This window comes from Anser anser, assembly GCF_964211835.1.
Source record: "Anser anser genome assembly, chromosome: 4".
Lineage (NCBI taxonomy): Eukaryota > Metazoa > Chordata > Aves > Anseriformes > Anatidae > Anser > Anser anser.
In genome coordinates this window covers 50696533-50709973 of record NC_139724.1, presented here as the reverse complement: position 1 = coordinate 50709973, position 13441 = coordinate 50696533, and the positions used below count along the sequence as shown (strand labels likewise).

The window sequence follows — 13441 nt, the reverse complement described above, 5'->3', positions numbered from 1 at the left end:
AACAGAGGAGTAGCATACTACCTATAGCTCCTTGCAGGTGCTCTGGTATCAGCACAGCAAGGAACCTATCAGTACATGGGTGGGACATTGAGAGCAAAATGAAAGGGAAAATAAGACACAGCATAATGGAAACAGCATTTTTGAGACAGTAAGAGCCTGGAAACCTTGCCAATGGCTTCTAGTGCTTTTAGCATTCAACATCTTACAACACATCATTAATCCTGTTCAAGGGTTGTACTAAAATCCTAAAGTTCCTAAAACTCCTTGACTTCAGCAAAGCTGGAGGAGCTCGATTAAAACTTTATCAGGTGCTTTCACCACCTTGCAGAATTGCACTGTTTTCTATGCAAAACTCTTAAGAAACCTCAGCCTTCCCCTGCTCTTAAGAAGGGTAGAACTGGAACATTGTGTGAAAATGAAGTGAAAAATATAAACTCGAAACAACCTCAAGAGATATATTTGTGGAAAACCTAGTTGCCTATCAATACCTGTACCTTTTTTTACCTACAGATGGCACGCACGAGGGAGCAATCTCACGCAAGGGGTGTTAGCTGGGTACGTGGAACGTAACATAACTCTTGCCATCAGCAGCTGTCAGCTTCTTGTCTAACCCAAGGCTGCTCAAAGAGTGGCACTGGTATTCTGCAGGAAATCCTGACCACTGATTTTGCCTTGTACTAATAAAGTAATAAAATCTTTTTACGGTAGGAATTGAGACGATACACAATGAGAATGCAGAAGGATCACTGAATATCTACCTGATTTAGAAAAATGAGCCTGGAGAAATAAGAATATTTGTATGAAGTTTCAAAAGAAATGCTAATGCTTCTGCAATCAAGTTGTCTGGGATAAAAATGACAAGTGTAAAGCCAAAGAGATTCTTAAGGCACTGCAATACTCATAATACAATCCTCTACGTTGTGTTTTTCAAACTATATGGACACCCATATAATTAATGCCAAGAATAAACACCGGTTCTGTTGATTCATGTGTTTTTCATGTTTATTTAGTGTTTTGATCACTGGTTTATATTCAACAGGTATAACTAGTCTCCTGGAACTTAGCATCTCTGCATTGTCTTCACCTCCTATTATCCCCACCTATACTATAAAAAGTTTATGATGCAGTGAGAAAAATATGCTCGCAATGGGACCAGGGATTTTGGTTCTTTAACAGGGTTGATGATATGGGAACAACAAGATCAGTGTAGCTCAGTTCTTTCAAATACAGACAGAAGTGCCTCCCAGACAGACATTTTGCATTTACGTATACTTAACACGCATTTCTTTTTTTTAATATATAACTAATTACAATATCTGCTATGCCACAGACTCAACAAGCAAGCAGGGCTGAGGCTTCTGTTGGCACAAAGCAGTGATACATGCAGATAAGATTCTAGATGTAAAATAACAAAAGGTGAACACTGCAATCAGTTTCAAAGTGGTTTCTATCCAAGGCTTGGATTTGCTAATGTTGTCTCCACTGGAATTTGAAGTTACAAGAAACAATGAGGCTGCAGTCAGTAAGTAATGATTGCTGTCTTTATACCTTCTTATTGACAGAACATGCTATGAAGGGTGACCCACAGGTCTGGCTGTGGTGGCACTTGCCTCTCAGCGACCTGAAAATCACATAAGGTTCCTTTCAGGTCAGCATGGATATCTAAATTACATCACTAACACATCTTGGTAAACATTGTTCTCTGAAATTTGCTTCCTCTTGGGGAAGGTCAGAAAAAGGAGGTCTTAACGTGCCTTCTCAGAAGTAGAAAAAACACCTGTCAGGTGCCCATCTGAATGCTGAACAAACATCTTCACCATCACAAAATGCGTCATAAGATGTCACAAATGTTTTCCATTTTAAAAAAGTAATTTTCCCCTCTTATCAAATTCAGTGTCTGATATTCAGTAAGGACTTGGAGTCATTCCTGTAAGAAGTGAACTGCATGTGACTCGTGAATCACCTTACATAAAACCCTAAAAAAAACACGGTCTCCTTGTAGGGGTGGGGAAAGCATTTCCTGTTGTATCACAGCTCAGTTTCCAGGATTTCAACCAAAACAGGTTTTGACAGTGGCATAAGAAGTACACAAGTCACACTGTTGACTGAATATCTCGTTACATGAAGTTTCTGTGAGGATAACATAGCCAGCAGTACATTTTGCTTATCTCATACTAGAGAATCATCATCCTGACTTCTGCTCACCCTGCCTCTGCAGTCCTCCCCTTTGCAAGTAAGGCTGGAAGAAGATGGACCAAAGGGAAGTTAGGAGCCGGTTTTCAGAACAAAAATTCCCAAACCCAACGGGCATGCAAAAGTCCTTACTGCTTGTGGCTTTATGGTTTCACTGAGGTGAATATGAGATGTTGAGATGTTTCAGTGAGATACTTCACCCTTCCATTAAAGTAAACACACACTGTAAAAGCATTTAAAGACTCCAGAAAGTCCGTATCCAGCCACAGTACAAGTATGGCTGGAATGTTGTTTACAATCCTCTGAAAGCTCACATGGTAGGAAATGCTCACAATATGGTGCTGTAAAATTAAGAAAAAATAATTTTCTCAAATCACTATTTGTAACACAAGTATCAGAAATACTTGAAACTTGAATTCCTTCAGCCAAATCTGAAAAAAGCCCAGTCCACTCAGCCTTCTCTCCACATGCACAGGCAGCGCTGTACTCACTAACAAGGAAACCATGCGATGATGCAGTGGTGCAGTTTCCCTCCTGTTGTTCAGGGACCACTGTTAGCACCTGCTTGGCAAGGAAGGCTGAGAGAGCTCAAGCCCTCACTCCTCAGTTTTTGGGAGCGCTTTCAGCACTAAAACACAGGTTTGGGTAAGACTGGTCTCTGCTCCTCCTCTTGAAACCCAGCCCAGGTGCAGCAAGAAGGACGGATTCACAGAGGTGGACTGAGCAAGAAGGAGCCCGACGCTATCACCAAATGGGAAACAGGTGCCTGGGGAGGGGAAATCCTGCTTCAAAGGCTGCTGTGGCTTCTTTCATTGAAGCTGGGAGAGGTTTGCAAGAAAAGGCACTGTCCTCTGTTAGTCCTGCCAGTATCTTGGGGAAAAACTGACAATACCATCCAGGCACAAGAGCTTTTCTTTGGTCTGAAGCTGAAGCAGTGACCCTTGAAGCATGAAAACAGTCTGAGAACCTCTCCAAAAAAACCTGTCTGTCGTCTTTTCTTAGACCACCAGGGTGAAAGTGGTGAATCAACAGAGATAATGCATAAGCTATGGTGGGAGGAGGGATACAACCCTGGACTTCTTTAATGACAGAAGTTGCCTTCATAAGTGGGTACCAAAGTGCCAACAACACAAAATGGATTCCCTGCCCAAGGCAAGTAAGAGAAGGAGAAAATCATTTCTGCACCGTATCTTGCTTTTAGCCCAAGCTGATAAGACTGCTGCTTCATCGTATTCATTAGCTTGCAGATACCATAGGTTTCTTCAAGTTTTCCTTGTCATTTCTGCTCTCTCAGATGGCATGCTATTTTTGCGTGGTTTTCATTCATTTTATTTTCATTATTACTATTCAATTATTTTAAGAAATACTCAGGCTAAGAGGCAGTTATTTTACACTGTCCTATTACAAAACACGTTAACTTATATACTTGTTCTGTTAAAACACAGAAAATAGAATAAAAATCCCAAAATGGTCTTTAGGAAGCTGCTTTTTCCTTCTCCCCTTTACGCTGTTGCAGCCATGCATTCCAGTATTGAAGCCCTAATAATTATTTTTGCTTTAGAAATTAAAATATAAACCTCATGCATGCAGCTGGGCACCTAGAACACCCTGGGCAAACCTGGGCAGCAGGTTTGGAGAGCTGAACCTTGAGCATGAGCTGCAGTCATATTCCCCTGGGCGATCCAGGATGGTGGCCTTGCCCCTGCTGTCCTTAGAGAGGGTACAACCTGCTTGACCTTGCTGCTCCTACAAAAAGGGCCCGGGCTGCAATGCGAGAGGCTGCCTTGAAGCGGATCCAAGCTGTGAGCACTCTGTGACAGGTTGTGGCATTGCGGTGACTCAGCCAGCCTCTGAGCCCGAGGCCGTTCCAGCGCAGGCTGTGATTTTGTTAACGTCACAGGTCGAGGAGGCTTGGGTCTCGTTAGCTGTGATGACGGCCCCCCTGAAGGGAAACCAAGGTGGCGTAGGAAATGATGTCAGTTCATTATGGGCTCCAAAGGGGGATAATTACAGCCTGCCTTCTTCCAAGTGAGGTGACCCTGGTCCTGGAGAAGGGAGCTGGCAGCCTGAACTCCAGCAGCGCGCTCGTGCTGTGCCTCATCGCCTGCTCGTTTTCGCAGCGACACGCTACTGCGTCATGACTCAAGGTGACCCAGGCTATCACCCACAGCCAGGATCTCCAGCTGGACATCTACATTGCTGGCAGACGGGTGCATGCTGGGGGCATCGGACTTGTTGGCACCCAGACACATATAAACTGAATTCTATTCACTTCATGCAGATATTACCCCAGCAGCCTGTCAATGCAGATGGCTAATCCAGCCAAACTGACCAGCTCTGTAACACAGAATGATCTTACAGCTACAATAATCAAATTTGCTCCGGTTGCAAAATATCCACCCCCACACTGACATGAACATCAAGGATAAAAAGAAATGTTGACCTAGACAGACTAAACAGAATCAGTAATATATTTGTGTATACTAGCAACTGAGACATTGCTCTTCGTTTTAGTATTTTTTGCAGTGCCTCAGACCAGTGTTTGGGGGTTTACCTATCGTTATCTGGTTGTACCTTCTGAAGGCTGAAGAACTCCTTAAATGTCTGTGAAACACAGGCTGTGCCTGAAAGGGCAAAGCCAGATGCTCAGCACTCAGCACAGTGTGTTTATTAGGGTGCAATATACAGGGAAGAGGAGGAGGAAGAAAGGGAAAGAAATACCTAACAATTTAGTGACTGTAAACAAAACAACAGCCTCACAGCTAATTATTTTCTTATTTCCTTAAAAGATACTTAAAGATGTCACAGCATCCTGCAGGAGGGTTTGCTGAGTACTTTGACATGGGCATTAAGGAGACCTTCCAAAACTGAACATAAGCTGTTCCACAAAGGTCAACCACATAGGCCTCCAGAGATGGTGCTGCTTACTAAGGGGTTGTCTGCAGGAGGGAAATACATGACTGCTGTAGTGGTTGTGGAATAATACCTTAGCCACACTATGTAAATTATAAGTGTAGAAACACACATCCCAGAATAGCTTCCCTGGAGACATCCCTCTTTTGAAATAAGAGCATTCACTAGAGAAGCTGCCCTAGAGTAAGAGCAACACGGTCACTTTATTATGGATCAGCTTCAGCTTATGGGCTTTATTATAGATCAACTTTCTTGTGTGCTCAGAGCGTCTCTTCAGGAGAACATCTGCCCTTTCTTCTCTGCCCACATTTTTTAGGACACCAAGTAGAAACTGTTGGACCTCTAGGTGCCCATTTTAGACATTCATTTCCACATGCCCCTGCACCCTGTAACTCCAGACTCTGCATCCAGACCTCTTTTCTTCACACTAGACAGTGTTTGTGTACAATCATGGTATCAGCACAATTATGTCTTGTTTTCAGGTCTGCCCATTCTACAACCCACGAAGAATCAGGCACACTGAGGCACAGAGATTCATGCTCATGGTCATAAGTAACACAGGGAAGTGAGTCAAGAGATCGTTTTGCTACTGGGGGACAAACAGATCTATTTGTTTGTTTGTTTGTTTGTTTTCCTTTGATAATTTGTTTTCTCTTAATTAGAATGTTTAAAGTATAATTTAAACAACAATGTTCTAATAAACTTAAGAGGGAAAAAGAGGTCTCCTGATTAGTAGGCAGACTTTCCTGGCTGCATCCTTAATAAAAGAACCCAAGTCACTGAAAGGTGGGTCACTTGGCCAGCTGTGTCTCGTGCAGGTTCAGGATCGGTGAGAAGATGGCATTTTCTTGAAAGAAGGAGCTGCCATGGCTCACTACATGGGCATACACTAGGAGGATTTCAAAAAGTCTCTGAGGTCACGTTTTGCACCATGAAGGTGCTGCAGAGCCCAGGGACATCATTTTGCTGGTTTTGCTGCAGACTGCACAAAGCCACGCCTGTGCTCTCATTCATCAGAGAGAAATTGGATCCTAAGTGATTTTATGATTTACCTGTCTGTTTTTAAAGTGGTGTTCATTATTTGTAAAGTTAGTCAGACCCAGGCTTCCTTTTCCTTTTCAAGAAAGGATTATGACTGTGCGAAGCACTGTTTTGGAGACACCTATAGTGCTCTCTGCTGATGACAACTCCCTTGACACTTTCTTCTTCCTCTCTGACATTTCCAAAAAGAACAGCTGTGCTGCCTACAGTCCCCCTGCCAGGGAAGTGGCTGTTATCCTCCCCTCTCCTCAGTGCCCTTTCCAGAGTCTCCTTTTCTTCTTTTGCTCTTTGTACTATGGTAGGTTGGAGCCACAGTGGCTCTTGGGCAGGCCTGGGGCTGCCTCCTGGCTTCCTCAGTACCCAGGGCTCCCCAAGTTAGGGGGAGGATAGGGACAGAGGGAGGGAGGAGTGTCATATGGTGCCAGACAAATCCCACTCTCCAGCACTGCCAGAAAGAGAAGGAGGGGGAAAACAAACAAACAAAAAAACAAATACCCAAAAACTCACAGAAGCTTTTAGAATGAAGACCCAAACATTGAGATATCAATTCCCTACAACCAACAGAAGCACTCTGCTTCCTTCTGCCTGGGACATCACGGTGAAACAGAGATGCAAAAACAATTACTGCTTCATCCCCATTTCTATGTACAGCCATTGGTGTGGGGAGAGAGATCTGGGATCCATGGCTAGCCTTTAGCTACATATTCCCACTCCTTAACCTTAACCCTAAGCCCCTTGAAGCCTTCTGTTGTGATGTGGATGACTCTTACAAGGAACAGGCTCAAGTCTGGAGACAAACAGGGAACCTTCCCCCACTCTTGAGCTTTAGCTGCAGACCTGACCATGCAGAGGTCATACGGGTCACTATTTTATCGTCAGTCCTGCTACTCTCCTGAAAACATCCTCTTTAAAAGGGACTTTCTGGAGTTTGTGTCTGCCAAGCCTGGAAGATAAATTTCAACAACAAATAAACAAACAAACAAAGACAAACAAACAAAAAAAAGCAGGAGGAAAGTCACAATTTTGTAAGATCTGTTGTCATGCAGCTACCATTGTCATAAGGGACAGGAAAGTGGAGTCTGAGGTTTGATGAAGCCCCCACACAGGGTGTTTTTTTTGGAGATCTTTTTGTCATAGAGATTGCAGAAGCTGGAGCCCATGACATTTTATTTGTATTGTTTCAACTCGTTCACCCACAGATCCTCAAGGGATGTTGTTTTTTTAAACATGTTGTTTCTGTTAAAAACAGTGTAGTGTGAATCAGAGTGGTTAGAAGCTCCTCCACCCACCCACTCCTCCCCAAAAATGTACATATATAATTGGATCTCTACTACTCCATATCTCCCTAGGTATGTAAAAAATAAATGTTTCTCCATGTACACAAAACCTCATTCTTCCTAGTTCATTCCAATGAAAGTCAGGAGTCATTTGTCAATGAAGTCAATGGTCAATGGAATAATATCTGTAAAGAACTAATCCAAGCGTGTTGGTACTGCTCTTTTCACTTCTTCTTCCATCCTCCATAGGTTCCTCTACCTGACTACTCTGACTACTGAAATAACAGATAGTGTAACAACGAGAAATGTGGTCTTCGAACCAAACAAATTAACTAGGTAAGAGGAACTGGACCATATTACAATCCCTATTTCCTTGACTTACTTTATTTTCATTGTTTTTAGCGGTTTCTGAAGGACAGTGTGCAACTGTTTTAAGGAATTTGGTCCAGGTGGTAATTCAGCTAGGCAGAAGATCAGTAGATAAGATTTTGATCAGATGTCAGCTCTACAGTTGAGTTATTTCACAGCCTGGCTTAACCTATGTTTAGTCTAACAGGTAAATGTTTAAAGTTCACCAGAACTGTTGAAGTGGAGTTAACATAAAGAGTGTGTCACCAAACCTGGTCAATCCATAAAGCTTTCTTTGTTTTGAGCCTTCAGATCCACGTTTTCCTGACGTTAAGCTCCACAGCTTGAATTCACAGTTTACTCATACATTAATCCATAAATTTAAAATAAGAAGCATAACCAGCTCAGAGTTTTGCAGTGTTGAAATAGTGCGAGGAGACAGAAGACACATGGCTCAGAATGCTCAGCACCATTGCATTTGGCCACACAAGTCCTTGGCTGGTCCAATCAGCCCTTTTCTCTCTTTCCCTTTCCTTCTTACTCTTCTTGAACAAGACAGCACCCTCAAGAGAATAGCCCCTTCACAGGCATCAGGAGATTGGAGACGACAGAACAGAGCGGATAGGGCCTCACCATCACCTCAACGAGGAGGACAGGGCTAGGGCAGCCCAGGAAGAACTGTCTCTCCATGGACTGATACCCTGAACTCGTCAAGTGACTTTGAGGTTATGGATGGGTGATCTCTATTCACCTGACACAGTTAAATCCAGGGTCAGCAACATCTGTCCTTATTTGACCTTGACTCTGTGTATTTATTGTAGTGGTTACAAGTGGAGCCTGTGTCCAAGATAGTCTTAAATTTTTAAACCAGCTCAATTGCTTTCTCATGGTCTCTGCTTCTCTTCCCTCCACCAGGCAGGAGATAGGTGCTGCCATCATACAATGCAGTGTTTAAAGCCATACTTCCTTGCTGACCTTGATCCGTGGTTACTGCTCTGCCAAACAGTTCATTGCTAGGTTGTGGGAGAGGCAAAGAGCAAAGGTGTAAAGAAAACATGAATTTAGAGGTAGCAAAGGAAAGAGAAAGATTTAGGGTAGACAGGAGCAGTCATGTGAAAAATGGTTAACAAAACCAAAGCACAGCCCGATACTGGTGATGACAGAGACTGGCAAGCATTACAAGTCACGTCTAAGGAACCAAAAGACTCAAATATAAAGGGCTGCAAACCTGCATTTTCTCTCAAAACATATATAGGGCAGATGCAGCCAATTCACACTTGTCAGGTGGTGCCAAGAGAGTTTATGTAACACTGCAAAAAAATAAACACCTATTTAAGATCAAACTGTTATTTTTACCTGACATGCAGGCAAACCAAGCTCTCATCACAGACAAAAAACCTTCATGCTGTCAGCTGTGAGTTCTCTTGGTGTTGTAAAGCACCACAGGGCACAAAATCACTATGGTATTTTTTGCATTGCTTGTCAACCTCTATTTGCTGGGGACATTGAAAAGCAGGGGCTATGTGAAGCACAGAAAGATCTGAACAACAATTAGCAGACCTTAACAAAAAGCAAGGAGACTATCACAAGTCTGTGAAATGCATCTTCTTCCTAAGAATGCAGCTATTTCCCTCTCTCCAGTGCTGAGTTAGCAAAAGTATGAGGGATATAACTAAGCATCTGCTGAAGAAAGGGAAGGAAAAGAGGAAGGAAGACAGGCTGATTCTGCTGGGAGGTAGGTGGAAGAGGAACAAATGCATTTTGGAAATCTCTGGTATGGATTACAGTTCATTAGTTGTAGAAGACGGTTACTTGTTCTTGGCCTCCCATTATAAATTTCTTTTGCTCACTTGGGTCATGTTACTATTATTCAAGCCTAGATTACAAAAAAGGCAAGTCTGCAAAACTTTGCATTTATTTGCTTTGTCAGCTCAACATATTAAGTGCAAGTTTATATGTATACTATATATCTTACTAAATGCTCTGTCCTGTTTTGGTCTGTTCTCTTCTGATTTATTTTGAACTCAAAGACCATAACTGTAAGTGCCTTCAAACCTACAAATGCTTAGACCACTGGGGACAGAGCAGAAAAAAAGTGAAATGCAGCAACCATTACTGTCCAACTTCATTACACTCATGTCTCGGAAGGATAAAACAAGAATGTGCTGGAATTCAATCCCCTCCGAGGGAAGAAACTGGAAGCAGGAGGCTTGCTAGAAATGGTGCGCACTCAGTCCACTAAAATTCATCAAGATATGCAAAATGTAAATGTGGGACTTTTTAAAATGGACACCAAGAAAAGTTCACAGACACGGCACTGAGGAAAGCACATTTGTATGTCCATACTTTTGACTCACAAGACACAGCAGGCACCATGGGCAGAATCTCCTCAGGATTTCTATATTGACTCAGCTAATATTACTGGTATAAATGCTTCCATCATGGTCTGGGTTGGGGCGAAGTAACAGCAACAGGTGCTTTCAACTGTGCTCACCCCTGCAACCGATCCCAGTGACAAAAGCACCAGCGTGTACACATTGCATTTGGGACAGAATTTGTATTCAGCCTTTCTCCTGCAGTGTCATCTTCCTGATGTAAAGACAAACCAGGAGAGATGTGCCAAATCTTCAAACTAGAACTGGTGGCCTGGATCCTTTGGAGCTAGTGAGTCAAGTCCTGACCACCTCTCGGGATTCATGTTCCCACTGCAAAACCTGTTTGGAGAAGGACGTTGTTGCAACATGTGCTCTTCATAGAGAGCACTTACTTCTGACCGTAATTCAGTCTCTTGGCAGGAGATGCTCGTACATACTGAGCAAAACAGCCTTGCTCATCCATATCGGCCTACACATCCTCATATAGTAGTAGCAGTACAGAGTATTCTCTGCTTCCAGTGGTCTTCCAGCACAGATTTGGTTAATCATGCCCACCTCCTCGCTGTAAAAGCCTGCTCCACATGGGATGTTTTCTGGCCTTTTGTACTACTGACTTATAAAATCTACAAGTGAAGAGGCCTCCGCGGATGCTCTTTTGAAACCACTTCATTACTTGTTTTACATGGGAAGGAAGGTAAAAGAACAGCAGGACTTCATCAGTGCTAGCTGAATGTTAAGAATAACATATAAGAGTAGTGCTTATCACATATGAGAGGAGAAAAGAAAATACCCTTAATTATGCTTTCAAAATTAGTACTGGCTGTTCTTAATAAAACACTAACCATAACAAGGCCATCAGTCTACTAATCTTATCAGTTCTCTAAGGTCTGCAGAAGAGACAGGAAAATATGATCCTCAGAGCAGGTCATACTCCCCTCTTTCTCTGTTTAAGAGGTTACTAAATTATTGAAATTCTACATTAAGAATATATTACACACTGTCTAGTGAATGATAGGACTGCAATGCGCAATATATAGAGAGGTGTAAGTTTCCCAATATGTGAACATAAAATGACTTGCTGGCCTAAAACTCTTGTTTCCTGCCAATGTGACTTCAGTAGAGCAAGAGAGAAAAACTCCTACAGTAATACATTGATGACTGAATTTTTTACCTGAAATGTATACCACTAAAGACATTTTTAATTGTTTATTTTACATTACCTAGGTAGAAAATAATTGGTGAGTAAATGCAAATAAAAGTGAAAAAGAGCAACTAAAAGATCAACATTGCTCTAGCAACTCCAAATTTCTTCTCTTAACTTATCTCCATGTATCACAGCAGTGTCATGGAGCAGGACAACTCCTCAAGGACAGAGGAGTCAATGGTGATTATTTCCTCATCACCCAAGTGTCCATGATCTTAACAGAAAGAAGAGAGAATGAAAACCAGGGCAGATAGGGTCATTGTTATGTGTGATCCTCACAAATCTGTTTGCTTGTCTAGAGTGCTGAGAAACGCAAGACTTTATCGATAAAGTTTGATAGTGCTGCCAACAGAAATTCAGAAGAAAGGAGAAAAGAACTTCCTGGAAATACAGCTTGACTTCTTCACTGTTACAGTCAGCCTCTTTTACCTCATGTTGGGAGGATATGTTGTAAAATATGTTGAAGTTACAGACAATCTACTGTTTTTTTTGTTGTTTTTTGGTTTTTTTGCGTGTGTGTGTAAAAGTTGTACAGCATCTGTTGTAATCTCCAGTCATTTCACTAGGTTGCTCCTGAACTTGCTTCAATCTGTATTCAGAATCTGTTGTCAATTAATAAATCATATGAATGCATAAAACATATTTTAGAGATAGTCTAAGGATTCACAGAATATATTCAGTCTTCGTCAACTGCAACTTTGCCAAGGCCTAGGGGTGATGTAAAACGAAATTCGCATTCTTAATCCCAAAAGAGGATTCAGCTCCAAGCCAGGAATCCTTCAGTGACAGTGGGGTTTTAGTCATGATATGAAACATCGTTTACTAACAGATACCTCTCCTGAGGTACCAGTCCAACACAGAGGGACAAGGCTGGACCCTCCTTTTAAAATATGAAGCCCCAAGCAGCCATCTATGCTGACACCCACCGTCTGTGCTCTTAGTCCAGTACTGTCAGTGATGTCAGTATAAAATCTGTTTCTGTGTCCTGTGTTGCTGGCATCCTCATCCACCTGGTCACTACAGTGTTGAAGGGGGCCAGTCTGGACATGCAGTCACATGCCAAGATGCAGAAAATCAGTTCTAGTTCCTGAGCAATGGCTCTGCTCATGGAGAAGGTCACAAAATGCTGCTCTGTTGACTGGAACCTTGAAAGCAGATTTCCCCCACAGGTCAAGAATATTAAAAAAATAAATACAAATAAGACAAGACCCTCAAACCTACAAGTTTGCTTCCCTACTGTGCTGTAGCTGATCCCTGGACCAGTATTCAGAGCAGGATTTATTCTACAATGGGCACTAGAGCTCTGCAAGACTGGCATTTATCCTTGCGTTACAGGGCAGCCCAGTTCTGCCAGATTTGTCAGAGAAATAGCTCAAGGAAAAATATCCTTGTCATGCTGCCAGTGCCAGTGCTAAACTAGGTTAATTGTCAGAGAGATGTGGAGGTCGGCCAAACTTGCAGCATACGGCCAGGGTGGCTTAATGACAGAAGAGAAACGAGTGTCCGCTGCCTGTGTGCAACCACCGACCTCTTGCAACTCCCTTCACCCTGCCCCTTCCTGCCCCAGTGCTTTCCCTGTTCTGGCCCCATCTGAAAGTGGGATGCCTGTTCCCAACCGGTCTCAGAGAGGGATAACAAGGTTTGCCCCAAGAGTGCTCCCGTTTTACATAGGCAAATAGTGTAAGCACACTTCTTTCGAGCAGCCTACACAAAATTCAGACATAACTGAGGCATAATTCATTCATGAAAAGAAACTTTTCTGCCAACGATAATTATTGCACTGTCTTTTCACCTTGGCATGGTTTCACTTTATTGGCTGGCACAGGTTTTATTTTTGGCAATGAAGCTCATTTGTTGGGACTGACACTGGCCAGCATCAGGCTTTTCCAAAGGTGTGAGAAGGCTCCAGCCATAAGAAAACGTGCCAGCAGAGTGCAAGGTCTAATTCTCTTCTCAGGTGTGTGTAGGTGGCTGCGGAGGAGGAAAGGTGAGCTTCATGCATGTGCGTAAGGAATAAAGCACGACCTTTCTCAAAGCATTACTGGAAGGCCAACTTCCATTGCACACAAAATTCTCAGGCAGAACCAACC

General features: G+C 42.7%; 1 protein-coding gene across 14 annotated transcripts in view; it reads right to left on the bottom strand.

Moving 5' to 3' along the window:
• LNX1 (ligand of numb-protein X 1) overlaps positions 1 to 13441 on the bottom strand; it is a 149956-nt gene that overhangs the window by 43420 nt on the left and 93095 nt on the right. The window contains exon 1 of one of the 14 annotated variants that reach the window (XM_083835393.1): positions 2685 to 2935. The exons of the other annotated variants lie outside the window; for them this stretch is intronic. The gene's annotated coding sequence lies outside the window, so the exon portion shown is untranslated. Of the gene's footprint in view, positions 1 to 2684; positions 2936 to 13441 lie in introns of those variants that run through there. 14 annotated transcript variants of the gene reach the window in all.